At 48.0% G+C, this 22,131-nt stretch overlaps 1 long non-coding RNA gene and 1 other non-coding gene across 2 annotated transcripts; one reads left to right on the plus strand and one right to left on the minus strand.

Annotated features, from left to right (window-relative positions):
* Positions 1–2,993: 2,993 nt before the first annotated feature.
* LOC123380718 lies at positions 2,994–17,100 on the minus strand. Its single transcript, XR_006586788.1, has 5 exons — positions 17,044–17,100; positions 15,766–15,853; positions 12,030–12,254; positions 4,644–4,727; positions 2,994–4,457 (listed from the first exon to the last, which is right to left on the minus strand). It is a non-coding gene; the product is annotated as an uncharacterized LOC123380718 (long non-coding RNA).
* Positions 17,101–18,979: 1,879 nt separating this feature from the next.
* Positions 18,980–19,086, plus strand: LOC111557157. The gene has a single exon (XR_002737016.2). It is a non-coding gene; the product is annotated as a U6 spliceosomal RNA (small nuclear RNA).
* The last annotated feature ends 3,045 nt before the right edge of the window (positions 19,087–22,131 follow it).

Raw genomic sequence — 22,131 nt, forward strand, 5'->3', positions numbered from 1 at the left:
AAACAGGCTCCAGGCTTCTGACACAGGCCTCAAACCCACAAACTGTGAGATCATGACCTGGGCCAAAGTCAGACGCTTACCCGACTGAGCCATCCAGGCGCCCCAATTCCCTTTGGGTTCTAATAAGACTCTTGAATTTGACAAGTTCACGACTGCACTCAAGTTCCCTCCACCTCCTCGTGCCCAATGTGTTATTCTCAAGTCAACTAATGGCACAGTACACCCAGGTGCTCAGACAAAAAAGCATGTCTTCGTCTTGATTCTATTCTTTCCCTCAAAACCAACGTGTGGTCCATCGGCCAGTCCTGAATGGGCTACCTTTCCCACGTACCCCTGGATGACCCCTTCCATCCCTGCAAGGCTCCTCATACTTCCCCTCTGTCCTCGGTCACTGCAGGTACCTCCAAGTTACCGGGATTACTGGTCTCCCTGCTGCGAATCCTGCCTTACAATCTGTATCCCATGCAGACTCTGGAATCGGATTTAAAATTTTACATCAAATCGTGTCATTCCTGTGCCCAAACTCTCCAACGAGGGGGTGCACAAGATGGGGATGGTAACAGCGGTCCGTGAATCCCAGCCATGGAACAAGGGGCGCAAGCGAACTGCGGATGACCAGAGAGCAGGCAGAGGACCTAGGCATCACTAGTCCTGGGCGGGAAGTGAGCTACAAACAGGTGAGGAAGGAAAGAGAGCGCTCTCCAGAAGAGCTGCCCATCCCAGTTCAACATTTCTGAAAAACACGGTACCCATGGGCCGAATTAAGAGACGAGACAGATTGGATGTTTGCAAATCTATAACTGACCAGGGGTTTAAAAATATACATACGTTTAGAAGAGTTCCAGCAAGTGGCCAGGAACCCGGGTGTGCGGTGAAAACAGCCCAGGAGAGTTTTGATAATATCGACGCCTGGGTCCTCCCCAGACGACTGATCAGAACCTCTGGGTGCCAGCATCCGTACATTTTAAAAGCTCTCCGAACAGTTCTATCAGGACTGAGAACGTGGCAGGGGTGGATACGGTGAGAAGGAGGAGGTAAAGAGCCATGCGAATGAGCTGTCGGGGTGACCATTTAGGTGGCTGCTGAAGTCTCCACGGAGCTACAGAGCAAAGAAATCCAATTCTAATTACAGATGCTTTCTTGGGCTAGTCTCCTGGGGATTTGGTGGAGCTATGATGGACAGCTTGTAGAGATCGTAGCCGGGAGTGTGGGCTTAGCGGGGGCACGTGAGCCTCTTAGGGTTTCCCTCAAATTCCTCTGTGGGTGGTGTTGAGGCCCGGCAGTGGGATGATCTAAGTAGCCTTCGATCTTAGATCTAAGTCACCTCGGACTTTGGGGGCCTCTGTCATATCTGTGGCAGGCAGAATAATGGCCCCCGGAGTGAGTTAAATAAAACCCCTGCAAAACCCATGCCTACCCTGAAACTCAGAATGAGACTATTTGGAAATAGGGTCTCAGCAGATGAAGTTAAGATAAGATCACACAGGGGCGAGGTGGTCCTTAATGCCAATGACTGGTGTCTTTTTTATTTTAAATGTTTATTTAATTATTTTTGAGAGAGAGGGAGCACAAGCGGAGGATGGGCAGAGAGAGAGAGAGAGAGAGAGATTCCCAAGCAGGCTCCACACTGCCAGTGCAGAGCCCAATGGAGGGCTCGATCCCACGAACCGTGAGATCATGACCTGAGCCAAAAATCAAAAGTTGGATGGATGCTTAACTGACTGAGCCACCCAGATGCCCCAGTGACCGGGGTCTTTATAAGAAGAAAGGACACAGGAGAGAGGGTAGCCGCGTGAAGACACTGGCAAAAATTGAAGGGATAAAGCTACAAGCAAGGAACAGCAAAGATCGCTGGAGCTTCCCCAAACTGGAAGAAACAGGAAAGGATTCTTCCCTAGAAACTTTGGAGGGAGGAGAGCCCTAGGGACACCCTCTAGTCTCCGGAACTGTGAGAGAATAAATTTCTCTTGTTCTAAACCACCCAATTTTTGGTACTTTGTGAGAGCTGCTCTAGGAAATTAATAGACCCCCCCCAAAGATGTCCGTGTCTGTGTCCCCAGATCCTACAAAGGCATTATGTTTCATGGCAAGGGGGAATTAAGGTTGCAGGTGGAATTAAAGCTGCTAATCAGCTGATTTTAAATTAGGGAGATGATTCTGGATTATCCAGGTGATCCCATTAGAGTCATAAGTGCCCTTATAAGTGACTCAGTGTCAGAAAGTTGGAAAGACTCAACCGGCCATTGACATCAAAGGTGAAGATCCCATGAGAGGCATGGATGCCCCCATGCCCAAAGAACATAAACACGTACACATAAAAATTTGCCATCATTAGGAACCTGCCATGATGTCAAGCCTGCTGCCGTTTCCTCCAGTGTATAGCAGGAAGCAAAGACCCGATTTCAAGAAGGGTTTTTTGTCCCACTAACGTGTCCCATAAGCAAAAGTTGCAAATACAAAATGGAAGGCTTGTATTCCCTCAGGCCAAAGTTTTCACCTCTGGAAAAGAAGGGAAGAAATCTCTTTTTCTAAAATGGATCCAGGGGCGCCTGGGCGGCTCAGGTGGTTGAGCATCCGACTCTTGATTTCAGCTCAGGTCATGATCTCTCTGTTCCTGAGATCAAGCTCCGCATCGGACTCTGTGCCGACAGCTCAGAGTCTGCTAGGGTTCTCTCTCTCCCTCTCTGCCCCTCCCAAGCTCATCTCTCTCTTTCTAAAAAATTAATAAAAATATAGGGCACCTGGGTGGCTCAGTCAGTTAAGCATCCCACTTCGGCTCAAGTCATGATCTCATAGTTGGTGGGTTCGAGCCCCACGTCGGACTCTGTGCTGACAGCTCAGAGCCCGGAGCCTGCTTTGGATTCTCTGTCTCCCTCTCTGTCTCTACCCCTCCCCTGCTTGTGCTCTGTCTCCCTCTGTCTTTCAAAAATAAATAAAAATGTTAAAAAAATTTTTTTAATTAATAAAAAAACTTTTTAAAAAGTGTGCCTAGGTATCTGCCTCAAACAATTAAAAGCAAGGGCTCGGCCTTGTCCACCAGTGTTCACAGCATTATTCACAATAGCCAAAAGGTTACAAGTGAGCAATCGAAATGTCCATCGACAGATGAATGGGTGAACAAAATGTGGTCTATCCACACAATGGAATATTATTCAGCCTTAACCAGGAATGAAATTGTGACACAGGTTATAACGTGGTTGGTTGACCCTTCAAACTGTGATGCCAGGTGAAATATAAACCAGACATAGAAGAACAAATATTACACGATTCCACTTGTATGCTGTGCCTGAAATAAGCAAATTTATAGAAACAAAAAGTAGAATACAGGTCCCCCGGAGCTGGGGGGAAAGAGAAAAGGAAGAGTAATAGTTTAATGGGTGCAGAGATTTAACTGGGGATGGAAAAGTTCTGAACGTGAACGTGGTGATGGCTGAAAAACCATATGAACGTGACTGAAGCTACTGAACTACACACTTAACATAATTAAAGGAGTATTTTATGTTGCGCGTTCTCCATCGTAGTCATGAAGAAAAAACATAGTACTCCTCCCAGGACTGTCCCAGGAAGCCCTAGGTGGAGAGGCTAGCAAAGACCTAGAATAACTTTCCACATTAATACGCAATATTTTTAAAGAAGGGAACAAAAACGTTGGGACTAAGAAATTACTGGCAAATAAAAGCGGAGAATGACCCAGTTGCTCTGAGCTGCTCCTTTGTTGATTTATTCACTCCTTTAACAGCTATTTACTGAAGGTGCGCCACCTGCCGGAGGCAGCCCGCAGGCAAACACGCAGGCGTAGACGCGCTCCCTCCCTCCTTGCAGATGAGAGGCTGGAGGCTGGAGGCCGGAGGCCAGGTGCACCACCTGGCCCCCTCTGGAACCACGTCACCCTTTCTCCCAACTACTGGAGACGGTGGCTCTCAGCGGAGTCCCTCCAAGCATCACAAGAGCTGTCGCCAGGCATCAAGATCATGCATCCCACCGGGAGACAGATGCATCCAACGACCAGTCCGTGATGGGTGATGGTGTGTGAAGGTCCAGCTGAGGGCGTCACCCAGCTCCAGCGCCCCATGTGACGGGCTGAGGCCGGGGTGGAGACTGTATAGCAGATCAGCCCCTTCCTTTGCCAAATCTTGCTTCCTCCCCTCTGCCCTTCCCCCTCCCCCCCCCCCCCCCCGCAGGAGGTTGATCTGAAGGATTCAAAACTTGCTGCACACAAATCTCCTTCATAGGATCTGTTTCTCAGAGCTCGACCTAAGACGGAGGAGAAGCAACGCCACTTCGTAGATCATGAGAAGACGAAGCACGAGTGATCCTCACACAAAGGAGAGAGAAAAGTGCCTTCCTGCTGGATGGTCAGGTTGGTCTCGTCCGTGGGGGGAGGGGGAGGTAAATTTTATCTGCAGTGTGAAGGATGGAAAGGATGACTGGTGGCCACAGACGGGAGGGCATTCCACCTGAAGGGACAGACACGGGCAAAGACAAGAAGGCAGGGAATGCCTAAAGACGACGGAGAGTCTGCTGAGGCTGAGCCACGATGTGCCAAAAAAGAAACAAGAAAAAGAAAAAGAAAAGAAAAACAAAAAGAGCTCGGAGAAATTATACGTACTGACTATGGATGTCTGAGAGGTGGGAAAACTTACCTGCTGAGATAAACAGTGTAAACAACATTAACATCTAATTCTCATGCTTCCCTTTATAAGTTCCATGTGGATACATACAATGACCTGCAAGAAAAAATGGCAGGCATTATTTCTTTTTAATTTTTTTCTTTTTGGGAGAGACAGAGTGCACAAGCTGGGGAGGGGCGGAGAGAGAGGGAGACAAAGGATTTCAAGCAGGCTCCGTGCTGTCAGCACAGAGCCCGACGCAGGGCTTGAACTCACAAACCCTGAGACCATGACCTGAGCCGAAGTCAGATGCTTAACTGACTGAGCCATCCAGGTGCCCCAGAAGCTATGATGTCTAATACTTCTTTTTAGAGATGGGGACTCAAAGACATAGAGATTAAGCAGTTTGTGTAAGGTAACGATTTGTAGAATCTATTCTTCGAGGGCCGTTAGAGGAGTTAGAACAGCATATTTAACACTAACATTAGTAGAATTTATGAATGCATAGACTTCTGGGACCTTTAAGGATTCTCAGAAATAATCCATCCCATTCATGTAGCAAACAAGAGCGCTGAGATCCAGGGGGAGTCAAATAGCTCACTCAAGACCACAGAGCTTTAGACTGGATCCCAGTTTGCAGGAATCCTTAGGACTGACCAGCTGTGGAAAGTTTTGCCAACAACACAGTGGAATTTGATGTTGAATCCTCCTTTGGCTTCAGATCAGCTTTTTTTTTTTTTTAATTTATTTATTTTGAGAGAGAGGGCATAAGCAGGGGAAGGGCAGAGAGAGAGAGAGAGACAGAGAGAGGGCTCGATGCAGAGCTCGAACTCATGAACCCTGAGATCATGATCTGAGCAGAGATCCAGAGTTGGACACTCAGCTGACTGAGCCACCCAGGAGCCCCTGACCAGATTTATAAGCAGCCCAACAGAGAGTGCACTTGGCTAGGTCCCTATGACTGGTGAGCAGGAACTCTAGAAATTTCTTACTTCTGCATGCTCTACTGAGATCCAAAAAAACTTTTAATGTGTTCCACTCTTGAATGAGATGGCAGCAAAGTACAACCTTCACAATGTGACGTCTGGGGGCTGGGGGCCCTTTCTATAGCATATGGGCCTGTCATTATCCCAGGTCACTCAGCTATCCAGCCTCATCACACCGTACTTTGTATGACCTGCCTGGGTCCCAACAACATAGACCCCCCCACACACACCATCCCTAAGCCCACACATGGTCATAGTGTCTCTGCACAGGCCAGGCATGTTTCCTGGTCTCTGCTTTCCTCTGCTATACCAGTGAAATCTTACTTCTTCCAGACTCATCTTTATTTTTTTAATTAATTAATTTATTTTGAGAGAGAGAGAGAAAGCACGAATGGGGGACGGGCAAAGGGAGAGAATCCCAAGCTGGCTCCACACTGTCAATGCACAGCCTGGCATGGGGCTCAATCCCACGAACCATGAGATCATGACCTGAGCTGAAATCAAGAGTCAGATGCTTAACCAACTGAGCCAACCAGGCACCCCAAGACTCATTTAAAAAAAAAATCAACACTCACGTCTGTAGCAGTAATATTCACTATGGCCAAATGGTGGAAACAATGCACACGCCCATCCAAGGATGAGTGGATAAACAAAGTGTGGTACTTACATACAATGGAATAATATTCTGCCTTAAAAAGGAAGAAAATTCTGACATCTGCTACAACATGGATGAAGGTTGAAGACATGACACTAAGTGAAATAAGCCAGACATTAAGGACAAATCTTGTACGATTCCATGTCCATGAGGTCCCTAGAGGAGTCAAATCCACAGAGACAGAGGTAGAATGGTTGCCAGGCACTGGGGAGGAGAGAATGGTGAGTTATTGTTCAATGGGTACAATGTAGGAAGATGAAAAAGTTCTGCAGATTGATTGCACAACAATGTGAATATACTTAATACTGAACTGTATACTGAGAAATGTTTAAGATGCCAGTTTTTCTGTTATGTGTATTTTACCACAATTTGGAAACAAACAAACAAACAAACCCATCCTCTGCAAAGTCTTCCTTGAGTCCCCGCATGGGTGATCCACTTCCACTCGTATTTGCCCAAGGTCCTCTGGACATACTTCCATTGATGCACAGGCACTGTCGCCATGTAATTACTTTCTGAGGTGCTTCCTTCAGCAAATGAGGGACCTTTTAGGAAGAGGATGGCCTGATTCCTTTGGTCTCTGTAGCCACAGCCCCTACGCAGTTGGCTGCACACGGCCGGGGCTCGGCAAGTGTTTGCTGATCAATTAGGACCCTAAGTAGAATGTTACCGTGATGGTCAAGTCTTCCCAGCTCTTTGATGTGATCACGGGCCCATGGAGACTCAACCTGATGCCTCTACAACTGACAAGTCATTTATAAAGAAGTGGCCTGACAGATTGAACACTTTCCCCTTGAAAAATGGAGATGAATAAGAAAATATTGAGCATCCTGAAGCAATTGGATGATTTACAGAGACATTAACGAGGGCTGAGCCCTGCCCAGCTCAACTTTGCATTGTTGTCATCCAATGCACCTCCATGGCCTTCCTCCCCTTATCGAGATCTGCAATCCACAAGCCTATAAATATTGCAGGAGCATATGACCAGGGGTGACAGAGATGTCAGCCGCGGTGATAAAAGCGTCTATTGAAGAAGCTTGAGGGTGCATCCCTGTGAAGGATGGACTGGAGACAGGCCGTGGCGAATGTTAATTACAGGGCTGGGTTTGGGATCTGGGCACAAAGGCAGGAGGGAGGAGGGGGCTGAAGGTCTGCTAGGCCAGCGGTTGTCCCTGGGCCATTCCTCCTCCTCCTGAGTAGTTGGCTGCTCTCAGTGCTAGTGTTTTGGGCCCAATCTTGGGGTGTTATTGGGTGCAACATGGGCCCCAGGATGTTTTCATAGTTCCCCAATCCTTAGGCTGCCTCCACCCTGTCCCAAGGCTAGGGATGTGAGGAGGAACCAGCTGGATGGGGGCAGGTGTGCCTTGGAGGCATGAGAAGTACACCCAGAGATTTGAGAGGAGAATGGGTGGGAACTGGGTAAAGGTGTTGGGGCTGATCGGAAATGAGTATCTCGGAGCCAAGGTTGCTCAGAGGGTCCAGCAGGATTCATACAAGACCTCTGGGGAATAAGGCTTTGAAAGGGGTCTGAATGCAAACAGTAGTACCCACACACAGGTACGATGTGTGATGTCTGGATAGGGACAAACAGGGGGAGACTGGACGGGACCCATCATAAATCAAGATAAAGAGCTGCAACCCGGAGGCTGGGTCACTGCAAAAACACATGCTGGGGATGTGCCAGCGATTGTAGGCAGATGGTCAGAAGCTGGGACCGAAATACCATCCAGGTGCCAAGCATTCGTGTTAATGAGAGGCTAGATTGATATTTCCATAAAGGGGCCGTAGAGAAAGTGGGAGCAAGATGGGCTGGCTGCCGCTACCTCAAGACAGTGAGTTCCGAGCAGGGAGACCCCGGGCCGCACACAGGATGCCCTAATGACACACAGCAACTATGCAGGCTCCTGCCCCCGGGGGTTCACTCACACACACTCCGGCAAGACCTTGGCGACACATAGCGGGTGTCCTGACCCAGCGGTTCGTTGACATCCACATCCCCGGAGACAAGGAGAAGGCAGTCCCTTGGCCAGAATCCCCAACCTGCCCCTCCTTCAAGGTCTGTAATGAGACCTGCCTGAAATTACAGACTTCATTTTTCATGATCACTCAGTAGGACTTGCAGTGAAAAAGACCAGTCACATTCTGCAGCAGATACGAGAGGAAAGACACTCCCTCAGATTATTCTAGCGGTGGGCATGTGCCACGTGAGTGAAACCCACACCGTGTTTCCCACTCTGCACACGTTTAGTTGGTCCGGCTTGTGCCAGGTGCTGTGCTGGGCTCTGGGGTTACACCGGCCAATAAGACGTGAGCTCCACCTACAAGGTGCCCGCCTCGCCCTTTCAGGGGCAATGACGGGTCAGTCGGGCTGCAAGGTCACGAGAAGCCCCCAGATGGGAAGTGATAGGCATGCACTTGGGGCTCTGTGGGAGCACAGCAGGGCGTTGCCACTCGGTTTGGATGCATCTGGAAGCCGACTTTGAGGCTGGAATTAGCAAGGAGCCACTTGGGAGGTGCAAAGTATGCCGCTAGGAGAGCAGGGGACAGGTCAGGGGAGGGGAAGCACCCGGGAGTGTGCGTTCTCCAGCCAGCCACCCCCCCCCCCACCCCGTGGGATGAAGGTGCTTCGTGGTGCTGGGGAACAGGAGCCAGTGTAGAAGGCCCGTCCGGGGAGGACAAGGCAGCCGGGGCATGTAGGCATCCGCTCTCAAGGGCTTTCACTCACTGGCACTTGGGACCTGCCACACCTGTCAGGTGACAGACAGCTGCACTGGCGAGCAGAACCCCTCGGGGGCTGCCGGGGAAGAGCTCATGCTGGACCTGGGACTCTAGCCAGGCTGCACTGGAGGCGGAAAGGTGACGGGACATGGCGGGGACACTCACAGTGCCCAACCGAGACCACGCGCCTCCCAGTGGCTACTTATAAGGGGTCTGTCTTGCCTCTCACGGTAAAACATAAACCCATTGGGGGGACCTGGGTGGCTCAGTCGGCTGAGCATCCGCCTCTTGATTTTGGCTCAGTCATGATCTCACAGTTTGTGGGTTCGAGCTCCGAGTCAGGCTCTGTGCTGACAGTGCGGAGTCTGCTTGGGATTCTGTCTCCCTCTCTCTCTGTCCCTCCCCCCCCAATAAACTTACAAAAATAGGGGCGCCTGGGGGACTCCATCAGTTAAGTGTCAACTTCAGCTCGGATCATGATCTTGCGGTTCTTGAGTTCTGTGCTGTGCCGACAGCTCGGAGCCTGGAGCCTGCGTCGGATCCTGTGTCTCCCTCTCTCTCTGCCCCTCTCCTGGTCATGCTCTGTCTCTCTCTCTCTCTCAAATAAATGAACACTTAAAAAATTAAAATGAATAAATAAATAAATACAATATAAGCCCACCCAAAGACAAAGGCCACTCCTCCACCTCTGGGTATCCAGTCACACAATATTGCCACGCCTGTGCCCTGCATCAGACCAGGAGGGTATAATTCGTAATTCCCCCAGAGGACTGTGCTGGGAGATCATCAGCTCTTGTACAGAGAAGGAAACAGACTCAGGGCCGCTGCCCATGGGCTATTGTGCAAGCACACCAGGGGTTGCTATTCATGCAGACTTCTACATGAACGGAGCCTTCTAGAGTTGTGCAGCGTGCAGCCTGTGCAACATATTCAGGAGGCCTATCTGGGCAAGGTTAAGCTACTTGCCAAGCATTCTACTACTAGGTGTAGGCAGTGTGGAACCCCCACGTGTCTGTTCCAAAGCCCCAGCTCCTAGTCCCTGCCTCTTTCCCTCCGCAGCCTGGGGAAGGCACTTCCTAAGTGCCTCCAACAGCGCATCTTAAGTCTTTCATTCCCTCCGGATGCTGCTGAGTCAGCCAGCTTCAGGGCCTGAAGAATCTGAGCATGGCAACAAGAAACCGGACCCGGCCAAGGGGTGGCATGAGTCGTGATAGGCAAAAGGAAAGAAACAGAAGCAAGAAACTAGAGAGGGGGACAAGGCAGAATCAGCAGAGCTCTTCAGAAGACAATGAAGCAGCCTAAAGAGGCAAAGGGACGTAGGAAGGAACGAGGGAGCTTTAGACTAGGGCCTCGGAGCCCCGCTAATCCCAGGGGTCTGCAATCCGGCTCCCAGGGCTTATTCCTCCTGAGGGGCCAGGGCCAGGATGGGTGCTGTGGTCAGGGGCTTCACCCCATGCTGCTCATGAGGAACATCTTCCAGATGAACGTCGGGGCCCCTGGGACACATTCCGACCAACACGCCTTCCTCCTTCTTAAACCCACGGTAAACTTCCCAAGCGATTCACTTCCTAACCCTCATCGGCTGGGAGCATGTTGCTCTGGAAGGAGCTGGGTCCCCCAAAGTACCATGGAGACAAGTCATGGAGGCTGTGAAACAGGACCCTGCCAGAGAGTGTGCCCAGACTAGGAGAGGGACACCCCGCCCCCTACAGATGTTGTACTCGATTCCCGAAGGCTGCACCTTAAGCCATCCAATCCTGCATCCCAGCCCACGGCCACCACCCCCTCCTGCTCACACTGCTCCTAGGACGCCACCTTCTGGGGGGGTCTCTCCCAATTCAGTGAAAGCCCCCCCTGCTCTGCACCCCAGCCCCCTGGTTACAGTAAGGGCTGGGCTCCTGCACCCCTTCTCCTACTCCATCACTTTCTTCCCCACCAGGCTGCAAACCTGCACTTAAAATAAAAGTCTACGCCCTCTCTCCTGTTCCTGACCTCACTCCAAACAGGCCCCGAGAGTTCAGTAGAGTTATTTGTTTCAAGGTCACGCAGAGCTCCACATGGCCATGCAAATGGGCTCTCCTTTATTCCATTACCAGCTTCTCAGTGACCTTCACAACGGGCGGCTCCTTCCTGCTGAAACACCACCTTCCTCGGCCTCCTAGGGCCCCACTCTTTCTGGGGTGCCCTTTGGATCTTTCTGGTGCTCCTTCCCAGCTCCTGGCTCCTCCTCCCTCTTACCCTGACAGCATACCCAGGGTCTGCTCTGGGCCCCCTTCTCTTTCTCTCTGCACCTTGTCCCAGGTAACAGCACCTTGTCTCTAGGCTCTGAGTGCTGTGTGTTTGATGCCCCGCTACCTCCTGCTGTCATCTCCTCGAGGAATTCCAGACCCCTTGATCCGACTACTTAGTGACACGGCTCCTTGGATGCCTAGGAGCTATCTCAGACTTAACAGGGCAGACAGAATTTTCTATTTGCTTCTCATGAGAGGGTTCCCTTCTGCCATCCCACCCATCTTTATAACCCAGCCCACCTCACCCAGATTTTCAAGCCAAAAAATCTAGGAGTCCTCTTGGGAGTCCCCTCTGTTCCTCACTCATTCCCCACTGGCAGCCCATTACCGGGTCCTGCCGTACCCCCACTACCAGTAGACCGTAGACCGGGACACCTGGTCCCCAGAGATCTTTAGCTCCTCCTAGTGGGTCTTCCTGCCTTGACTCTTGGACCCTCTTCAATCTACTCCCAGCAGAGCAGCTGGCAGATTAAACAAACAAACAAACAAACAAAAAGCCACACTAGATTTGTTGCTAGTCTCAGCCTAAACGCACAAGGCGTGCCACCGTGTTTACAATAAAACCCATCCCGTCGCCCTTTCAGCCCTGATTTACTCCATCCTCCATTGATGATGCCTCGCCAGCCACAGGGTGCTGCCTGTTCCTTGAACACACCAAGCCCACCCTTCCCGCTGGCTCGTGGCCCTCCCCAGTCCCTGTCCTCAGAATGTGCTCCCCCCGTGTAGGCATCAGGGGGTCCCATCTTAAAGGTCTTCCAGTCTCTCTTACCTCCCCACCTTGTCATTGTCCTCAGGGTCTGAACCCATCTGCTTGTTTTCTTGTTTCTGTCTGTTCATGGTCTATCTCTGCCCTCGCTGATCATGGTGGTCCTGAGAAGCACTCGAGTGGTTAAAACGGAGTGAACGTTTGAATTGATCCAAAGAAGAGGAACCAGGCTGTGAAGTCTCTTTCAAAAATGGGCATCCTCAAGAAGTCTCCTGAGAACTAAGCGTCCTACAAGAACAATGAGATTACCTTTCTTCAGATCCCCAAAGACCAGCAATAAATGAAATTCATGCCCAGAAGTCCGGACAAACAAGGACACTTCTTTCTAATTCTCCTCTAAATCAATCTCATCATTGCAATTAGCACATTTTACGTTAGAGTCAACCTGAGCTTGATGGTAAGTCAATGACACCAAGAACAACAGAGAAGAAATGGGCCCCTTGTACGACCCTCAGGCTCAGAACTTCAAAAGAATGTTACTTCTACATTCACCCTTGACTTTTGGAGCTGGCCTCTCGGTGCTGTGCAGTGAGTAATAGCTTTATAATCCTGCCACGGATCAACCTCCTGTGTTCTCTTTCACTGGGATTTGGATTCTGATCTGTCATTTCTCTATAATTATATGTCAGGATTATATTTCAGGAAAGAAACCTGTTTGAAGCCAAAAGTATAGATCTTAAGTTTAGACATTTAAAAAATGCACCCACACAAGAAAGGTTTTGTGAGCCTCTATCAGATAAAAATCTAGAAGCCAGAGCAGCCCACAGCTAGGCAGAGTCAAAACTTAATGCTATGGGGGTATGGGGGGAGGGGAAAGTGGGTGATGGGCACTGAGGAGGGCACTTGTTGGATGAGCACTGGGTGTTGTATGGAAGCCAAGTGGACAGTAAATTATATTGAAAAATGTTAAGCAAAAAAATCTTATCCCCCCCCCCAAAAAACCTTAATGCTATCATTGCTCAAATGTGCAAATTCTTTTTTTTTAATGTTTATTTATTATTTATTTATTTATTTATTTATTTTTGAGAGTGAGAGAGAGAGAGAGAGAGAGACAGCACAAGTAGAAGAGGGCCAGAGAGAGAGAGGGAGAGAAAGAATCCCAAGCAGGCTCCACTCTGTGAGCCCAGAGACCAACACTGGGATCAAACTCCTGAACCGTGAGGTCATGACCTGACCTGAAATCCAGGGTTGGACGCTCAGTTCGAATGAGCCAAAAGGTGCCCCAGATGGACAAATTCTTTAGATGTGGTTCTGTGAAGGGAAGGTATATGCAAAAAGATCTCAGAAGACCAAAAGAGCCATGTGACTGAAGGAAAAGGCCAAGAAGTCCAGCTTGATAAAAGATGGTTTATGAAGGGGACACGCAGACAACAGAGGGTGTTGTGGACAGGTCAAAACAGTAAATCTCCGTGACCCCACCTTGTGTGAGACCTGTCTTCGTGGCCCTAGAGGCTGGCGAGTACAGGGTCTTAGTCATATCTCCAGAGCAGATCAAGGATGTTATGCCCAAGGGTGTACTTGAGGGTGTGGTTAGACAAAAAGAGGAGGGGAGGTGGGGAGTCTGGGCTCCGGAAGGCTTCAGGTCACAGAGCAGTCATCATGGCGGATTTGTCCCAGGTGGCCCCAGCCTGGTCCACACAGATGTGAAAGGAAGGCAGTATCGTGAGGAAAGAAGGCCTGGGCTTATTACGTGAAATATGCAGGGCTCTGTCCCCCAGAGGTGAGTCTTGCCCTTTGGAACAGTTGGCACTCACAGACCCCATATAACATATTGTTAGACTTTCACATTAAAATTCTGATTTTAAAATCTGAATGCATTTTATAATGTGTTGGCTTAAAGCCTGAGGAAAATAACATTATCTGTGTTATATTAAGTTCTACTAATCAATCTCTCAATACCATTGTCTTCTAGAGGTTGGTTCTGTGAAGTAAAGGTGAGGGGTGAATGGAGCCACCCTCCCTCCCCCGCCTGTGTGAGTCCTGCCTAAGGGCCTTCATTGGTCAACAGCGGGAGATCTGTGGAGACACCTCAGCTCTTTTGTGGTCTCCTATCTCACCTCCCATATGTTCTACTTCTACCCTTCCCTGCCCGGAGTCAGGTCTTCAGCACTTCTCCCCTGGTGAGACTCCACTGCTTTACTGCCCAGACTCCTCATCCTCCAGACAGGCATCTTGGGTCCAGCCTTCCCCCTGCAGCCCCTGCCTCTGTTCTAAAGGACAAATCGAGTCACAGTGATACTCACTCAACACGGAGAGGTGCATCCAGGGGAAGCCATTAGCGTGAAGTACTGAATCCGCCATAATGGTCACCTTGCCCACCTGACCTTTACCCTTCCACCTTTCTAGTTCATGGCCCCTCCCCCCCCCCCACCCTTCTGGCTCACTCCACACTCCACCTCTGCTAGATCCCAAGTGGCTTCAGGGTTAAACGGCTTTATTCACATTCATGTTTTCTCTTCTTGAAGGGTGTTTCCTCCCCTGTCCAGCTCACTTTTACTTTTCCCCCAAAGGGTCATGTCACCTCTGCTGGTGAGCCTTTGGGTCTTCAGACTTGGCTCCTGGCCTCTCCTTGGTCTGCCCACTATCCCCAGTGCATACAATGTGTTTCCAATAAACCATTTACTGCTCCACTGGCCCCACTTGACTGTGATCTCCTGGAGGGCAGGGTCAGGGAGCTTTTAGGGGAGGCTGCGTGGCTCAGTCAGTTAAGTGTCCAGCTCTTGATTTTGGTTCAGGTCATGATCTCGAAGTTCATGGGATGGAGTCCTGCTCTGTGCTGACAGTACACAGCCTACTTGGGATTCTCTCTTTCTGCCCCTCCCCTGCACACATGCTCATGCACTCTCTCTCTCTCTCTCTCAAAAAAAAAAAAGGGGGGGGGATGCTTTCTGTCATATAGCAATCATTCAATAATGTTAATTGAATGAATGTTGAGTAGATGAATGGACTGAATGGATGGACCAAGCCTGTTCTTTTAGTTTCACCCAAAGCTTTTTTAAAAATGCCAGCACCTGTCCCCTGGGCCAAGAGGAACCAGAAGAGAAGCCAGTGTCCCAGCCTGAGACAGAACATTAAAGGGAAGGTAGATTAGCTCATAAGGGCCATCATGGGGGTGGCCACATGAATTGATGGGAGAAACTGTCCTTGTGATGCAAACATGGGAGGCTCTAACTTGGGTTTTCACGAGGTAGACAATTTTCCCGATATGGACATTTGCTCAAAGGCACCATGAACGGAAACAAACAAAAGGATTGGAAAAGGAATTTGAGAACCAAATCTGGTATTTAAACACAATAACTGAAGGGGCACCTGGGTGGCTCACTTGTTAGGTGTCCGACTCCTGACCTCAGCTAGGATCTTGATCTTAGGGTTGTGAATTCAAGCCCCGCATTGGGCTCTCTGCTGGGCACGAAGCCTACTTAAATAATAATAATCATAATAATAACTGAATGAAAGGAGGGGGCCTGAGGTAACTAAACAATGTGTTCCCTCAACACATGACTGCTGAGGAAACATGCAGAGACACTTCAGTGCAGTTGCTTTGAGCAGGCATCCATCTCTGGGAGCTGGGGGCACGGGCTTCCCCCTGGAGGAGTGACAAGAGGAATCTCCAACCATCTAGTTTGCCTTCGTGCCATCCTGGGGATCAACAAATCACTGACGTCTCCAAGTCCCTGCTGCATTAGCAAAGACAGGCCAGAACTATCACCTAGGAGGCCACCACATGCACCCACTGTACCTTGAAGGGACATGAGCCAGATATGTTCTGGCTGAGCTCCCCACGTGCCAAGTACAGGACATCAACCTTGCAGGTCCAGAAACTGAATCTAGGGTTGATCAGACATAAGAACAAAATTCACGTTAACAAAAATTTCCAAGAAGTGAATGTATAGTTGGGAGCAGTGCAAGGAATAAAATGCTGAGTAGCGTCTGATGCTCATGTCTGTAGATCTGTCTCCCTCGAGGGAGAGAATGCAAGGGAAGCTCCAATGTCAAGTGAAGGGCCCTGGGGAACACAGAGTCCAGCAAAGGCTGCTGGTTTGGTGACCCTAAGCCTATGGCCAGGGGACTCTACCAACGAATGCCCCTGTCTCCACTGTAAGGTAGGGTCTCACCTACCCATCAGAAACTTGTATTTGAATGGACTTTTTTTTCTTTTTCTTTTTTTTTTTTTGCTTTCTGCCTGCACTTCTTCTGGCCCCTCTCCCTTCCTCAGAACAGGCATAGGGGATTATAATTCCCAAATTGGTTGATGTCATAGTCTGGAGCTCCCAAAAGCAGAGACCATAACAAAGCCTTGGGTGAGGATAGTGTTTTGGAAGGTGATGCCCAGAAGCATAGACATGAAGAAAGTGAGCCAAGGAAGGGAGAAAAGTCAATGAAGTTTCCTCAACGATAAGGCAGTTCCTTGGTCCCCACTAGAGTCCATCTGAGACAGTGGGTGAAGCATGCCCAGTAGAGCATGTACCCACCAATTCCTTTCTCCTTTGGTTGCAGTTTATCCCTGGAAGCATTGGCTATCCCCTGCACCTCCAAGCTGTGCCTGTGGGCATCCATGCATGTCTCAAGTGTCAAAGAAAGCCTTCGAACAGAGGGGAGGAGAGAGAAACCAGAGTCCAAGTAGGAAGTTGTCAGGTGCTGGGAATTGTCTGCAGGTGCCTGTGAGTTCACACGTGCCCATGGAAGAGGTCTCATATCCCTCGAGGCCACATTCACAATCAGCTAAATTGGTCCACAAATGGCTAATTGTCCAAGACTTGATTCTTTTTTATTCCCCTTGAGGAGTAATCTGCAAATGACCTTTGTTCAATCACTGCCCTGGGCTCCCGGTCCCACAGTGTTCAGCCCAGGAACCGAAGCTGGAGAATAAAAATGACACTCCATGAAAAGATTGTTCTTTTTTGTCCCCAGTGTTTTCATTTACCATGAACTGTAAGTGATTCATAACTTGGATTTTCCCCACTTGTCACAAAACATGAATTTTCAGTTCATTTTAAAGATAAATTTTTAGGGTCACCTGTGTAGCTCCGTCGGTTAGGTGTCCGACTTGATTTTGGCTCAGGTCGTCATCTCCCGGTGCTGAGATTGAGCCCTGGGTCAGGCTCTGCACTGGGCTTGGAGCCTGCTTAAGATTCTCTATCTTCTTCTGCTCCTCTCCCACTCGCATGCGCATGTAGATACTCTCTCTCTCTCTCTCTCTCAAAAAAAAAAAAAAAAAGATTAATTGTTAAAGTTAAACCAGCCCCTGAAAAAGTAGTGATATTTAAAATCATCTTTCAGTTAATTTCTGTTGTAATACAGAGACTAACAGACCAATTCGAGATTTAAGATTTTGTCTTTTTACTCAATTAGTATCTTAGAATTAAATATTTATTATTGATATTGAGAAAAACTAAAAAAAAATATTAATGCACCTAAATTATAATCAAGTCAAAAATTTCCAAATTAAGATGTAATACTAAAACACTTATCATTCCCTTCAACTCATGATATAATTACAAAGTCAACCTACTATTTATCTAGAGTATTTATTCAACCACATTATAAACCATTAATTTATAGGAAAAGTTCAGTTGCCAAACACCCTTGGCTTATGCCACCTAGAGTATGATCTTCATTATTCCTCCAACTGTGATAACAAGTGGCAGTGCAGTGACAAAATTTATGAGACCTGCCATGTCTAGCTGAAGGGCTACAATGAAAGAAGTGGGCCATAATTAAAAGCCATCAAAAAGCAAAGGTATAGGGGAATTTTGAGAACGGCATTTGAAACCAGAGTGGTTTTGCCCCTTCCAACAGCTAATGATTGCAAGGGGCTCTGGGGAAGAAGGTCAAAAGGGGCTGTAGCAGCACGGGCCCTGTGAACTCTCAAAATGGCCCTGCCAAGGCTTGCTTCTAGAACAGGGCACACGCAGAAGAGAAACCTCAGGAAATGAATCAAAACTGACCAGGACAGGGGCAATAGAGACAAAGGTAAGAGAAGATCCAGACCACAGTGGGGAAGGGGACTGGATCCAAGAAAGTTTGCTCAGAAAGCAACGTGAGAAATAAGCCCACGAACCCAACCAAAGGAGGGACGCAGATACTGGGAGCACGGGGAAGGGAGGCTTTAATCAACGTTCTTGCAAGAGTGGGTGTCCTGAGGGCAGGCACACTGGGGACAATTACAGAAGACAACTTATCTCCTAGCATGCTAGTCCTTCTCCTGGTTCCTCATTGGTTGAGCACTACAGAGGTAAGTCCCTCCCCTGGTCCCTCATTGGCTGAGTGCTACAGAGGTTACAGCCTTCCCGGGAAGTCCTCCGTGCCCAGGTAAGGCAAAAAGCAGCCTGACTGGAACAAATGTGCATTCTCTGAGGTGACTCAGACACTTCAGGTATTTGACGCATGCTCCTTGCAAAGTCCACAAAAAATAGGCCCCCAAAATGGAGAGGGGAAGAAGAATCAGGAAGTGAAGTGTCCAAGGGTTTGGGACTCCATTGTGGGTGGGAGTTCCTACATATTTCCAATAGGTTGTAAACCTGTTGTTAAGTAGATGGTACAGCTTTTATTTGGTATTTCTGGAAATGAATCATCTCACTTCTCACAGCAAGGTGCTGTATGTTTTAACAATACACAAAAACAACAGAGTGGGGAGCTCTATGGGGTTAGAAAAGCTTTTTTTTTAAATTTTTTTTAATGTTTTATTTTATTTTTGAGACAGAGACAGAGCATGAGTGGGGGAGGGTTAGAGAGAGAGGGAGACACAGAATCCAAAGCAGGCTCCAGGCTCTGAGCTGTCAGCACAGAGCCTGACGCGGGGCTCGAACTCACAGACGGTGAGATCATGACCTGAGCCAAAGTGGGAAGCTCAACCGACTGAGCCACCCAGGTGCCCCAGAAAAGCTTTTCTGAACACTGCCTGGATTGGAAAGTTTAGAAAAACGAATTCCACTTAAAAACAAGTGACAGACATGCTCATTTTAGCAGCACATATACTAAAAGTGGAATGATACAGAGAAGATTAGCATCGCCTCTGTGCAAGGAAGACACACAAATCTGTGATGTGTGCCATAAGAAAACAAAAGAAGAGTTAACAGACAAATGTTGAGGTCAAATCGCATACAAAATGACTGTAAAGAAAAGAGTAAGAAGCAGAATAAACTTTCCTAGAGACTATCAAAGCATGCCAGAAAAATGTGACAACAGAACAGATCAGAATTAACCTATTATCTCAAAATAAGCTAAAATGATATAACATATGGGTAAAGAACATTTAGGAAAACTCAGAAATGGGATAACAGACTTCACAAAACAATTAGAAGTCAAAGAAAAGTTTCTATCAAAATTAAGTCTAAATTAGAAGGAACACAGTAGTGAATAGACAAAAATATTGCCTGGAAAGAAACATCTGATTAAAGAAAAAAGAACTTTAAATAAAAAAATTCAAAAAAAAAGGTTTGAGAAAAAAATAGCAAACATTGAAAATAGGCAAAGAAGATTAAACATGCAGATAGGAAGAGTCCATTAAGAAGACAAAAGAAGCAAGGGAAGAAAAATATTAAAAACATAATTCAACAAAAATTTCTGGAAATTAAAAAAAGGAGACAAGAATCCATACTGAAAGAGCATACCGCACACCTGAGACTTCTGACCTACAATAACCAACACCAAGATAGTGCTTAGTAAAATTACTGAGCTTAAAAAATAAAAACAAAAGAAAAAAAACCAATTTGGGCATGTAGAAAAAAGGACATGGAATTTGTAAGGAAAAGAAAATTAGATCACCTTCAGACTTTTCAACTGGAATACTTCCTGCCAGAAGAAAATGGAGCATATGTTTAAGAAACTCAAGGAGGGGCGCCTGGGTGGCACAGTCGGTTAAGCGTCCGACTTCAGCCAGGTCACGATCTCGCGGTCCGTGAGTTCGAGCCCCGCGTTGGGCTCTGGGCTGATGGCTCGGAGCCTGGAGCCTGTTTCCGATTCTGTGTCTCCCTCTCTCTCTGCCCCTCCCCCGTTCATGCTCTGTCTCTCTCTGTCCCAAAAATAAATAAAAACGTTGAAAAAAAAAAAAAAAAGAAACTCAAGGAAAGGGATGGTAAGCCGAGGATTTTATAGCCAGCTAAACTGACTCTCAAATATAAACACAAATTATCATGGACACAGAAGGAATCAAGGAATAATGTGCTCATGAGCTCTTCCTGAGGAATTTAATAGAGAATGAACTTCAGACCACCAAATATTGAGTCATCAGCATAAGGACAGGTGGTGAGCTTGGAATATACTGTTACCTGTAGAACTAAGTGAGGAGGAAGGGCAGGAGGTCAGACAAAGTAATGAGGATGGGCTGTAACAACACAGATAAAGGCAACTGCTTTTATTTTTCCTTTAGTATTATTTTTTCTTTTGGGGGGTGGGGGCAGAGAGAGAGAGGGAAAGAAAGAGGGAGAGAGAGTGAATCCCAAGCAGGCTCCACGCTGTCAGCACAAAAGGATGGAAAAGGAACCCAGAGATTAAAAGAGACATTAAAGATAAACCTTTTTTAAAGTAAGCTCTACACCCAACATGGGGCTTAAACTCACGACCCCAAAATCAAGAGTTGTACACTCTACCTGCCGAGCTAGCCAAGTGCTCTAAACTTTTTTTTAAAAAAATTTAAAGTGTTTATTTATTTGAGAGAGAGAGAGAGAGAAAGAGAGAGAGAGGGAGAAGGAGAGACAGAGACAGAGAAAGCAGGAGAGGGGCAGAGAGAGAGGGAGACACAGAATCTGAAGCAGGCTCCAGGCTCTGAGCTGTCAGCACAGAGCCCGACTCGGGCTCAAACTCATGAACCATGAGATCATGACCAGAGCTGAAGCTGGATTCTTAGCCAACTAAGCCGCCCAGGCGCCCCTGATGTAAGACTACAGTTGTGGCATAACAAGAAATATGTTATCTGCTCTGTGCCCATTCCTGGCATAGAGCTAAGAGTCTTGGAATCTCCTGAGTGCTAGGAGTGTGTGGGGGCTGGTTGCCAGATTAGAGGGTAGGAATTTCAACCCCCCACCTCCTTCCCACCCCCACCACTCCACCAAATCTCCAGGGAGGGCAGGAGGGTTAGGGATTGAGTCAATCACTGTGGCCAATGATTGAATCAATCGTGCCTACATAGCAGAACCTTCACGAAACCCCTAAATGATGGGGTTTGGAGAGCTTCTAGCTTGGTGACCCATCCACATGCCAGGAGGATGGTACATCCCAAATTCCAAGGGCACAGCAGCTCCCGTGTTTGGGACCCTCCCAGACACCACTCTCTGTACCTCTGGCTGTTCATTTGTACCTCTCATTAAACCCTTTATAATAAGCAGGTAACAGTGTACAAAGCGTGTCTTTGAGCTCCGTGAGTGGATAAAGGAAATTACTCAAATTGGAGACAATCAGGCAGAAGGGTGGGTAACCTGGGGACCCGCTGCTTGCAATTGGCATCTGAAGTTAGGAGTAACTTTAGTGGGACCGAGCTCTCAACCTGTGAGGTTGGCACTAACACTGGGTCATTAGGGTCAGAACTGAATTAAATTGTAGGCCACTCAGGTGGAGTCGGAGAATTGGAGAATAGCTTGATGTGGAGAATCTGCGCATTTGATGTCAGAAGTATTATGAAAACCAGTTTTCCTTTAATGGTGGATAGGGATGCATGTTTGGGTGATAAAGATCCATTTAAAAAAGCACAAGAAGGGCACCTGGGTGGCTCAGTCGGCTCAGGTCATGGTCTCATGGTTTGTGGGTTCGAGTCCCATGTCGGGCTCTGTGCTGACAGCTCAGAGCCTGGAGCCTGCTTCAGATTCCGTCTCCCTCTCTCTGCCCCTGTCCCGCTCATGCTCTGTCTCTCAAAGATAAATAAACACACACACACACACACAAAGTTCTCTAAAAAAAGCATAAGAAAGTTACTACCATAACAGTCCACATAATGGTCACTTTAGGGGCCACAGGAAGGGTTGTGGTTAGGACAGGGGCTGGTAACTGGATGGGGCTTCCGGGGTTACTGGCAAAGTCCTGTTTCTTTCTTTCTTTTTTTTAAAGTTAACTTATTTATTTTGAGAGTGAGCACAGGAGGGGCAGAGAGGGAGAGAGAGACTCCCAAGCA

This window comes from Felis catus, chromosome D2 (assembly GCF_018350175.1).
Source record: "Felis catus isolate Fca126 chromosome D2, F.catus_Fca126_mat1.0, whole genome shotgun sequence".
Classification (NCBI taxonomy): Eukaryota; Metazoa; Chordata; class Mammalia; order Carnivora; family Felidae; genus Felis; species Felis catus.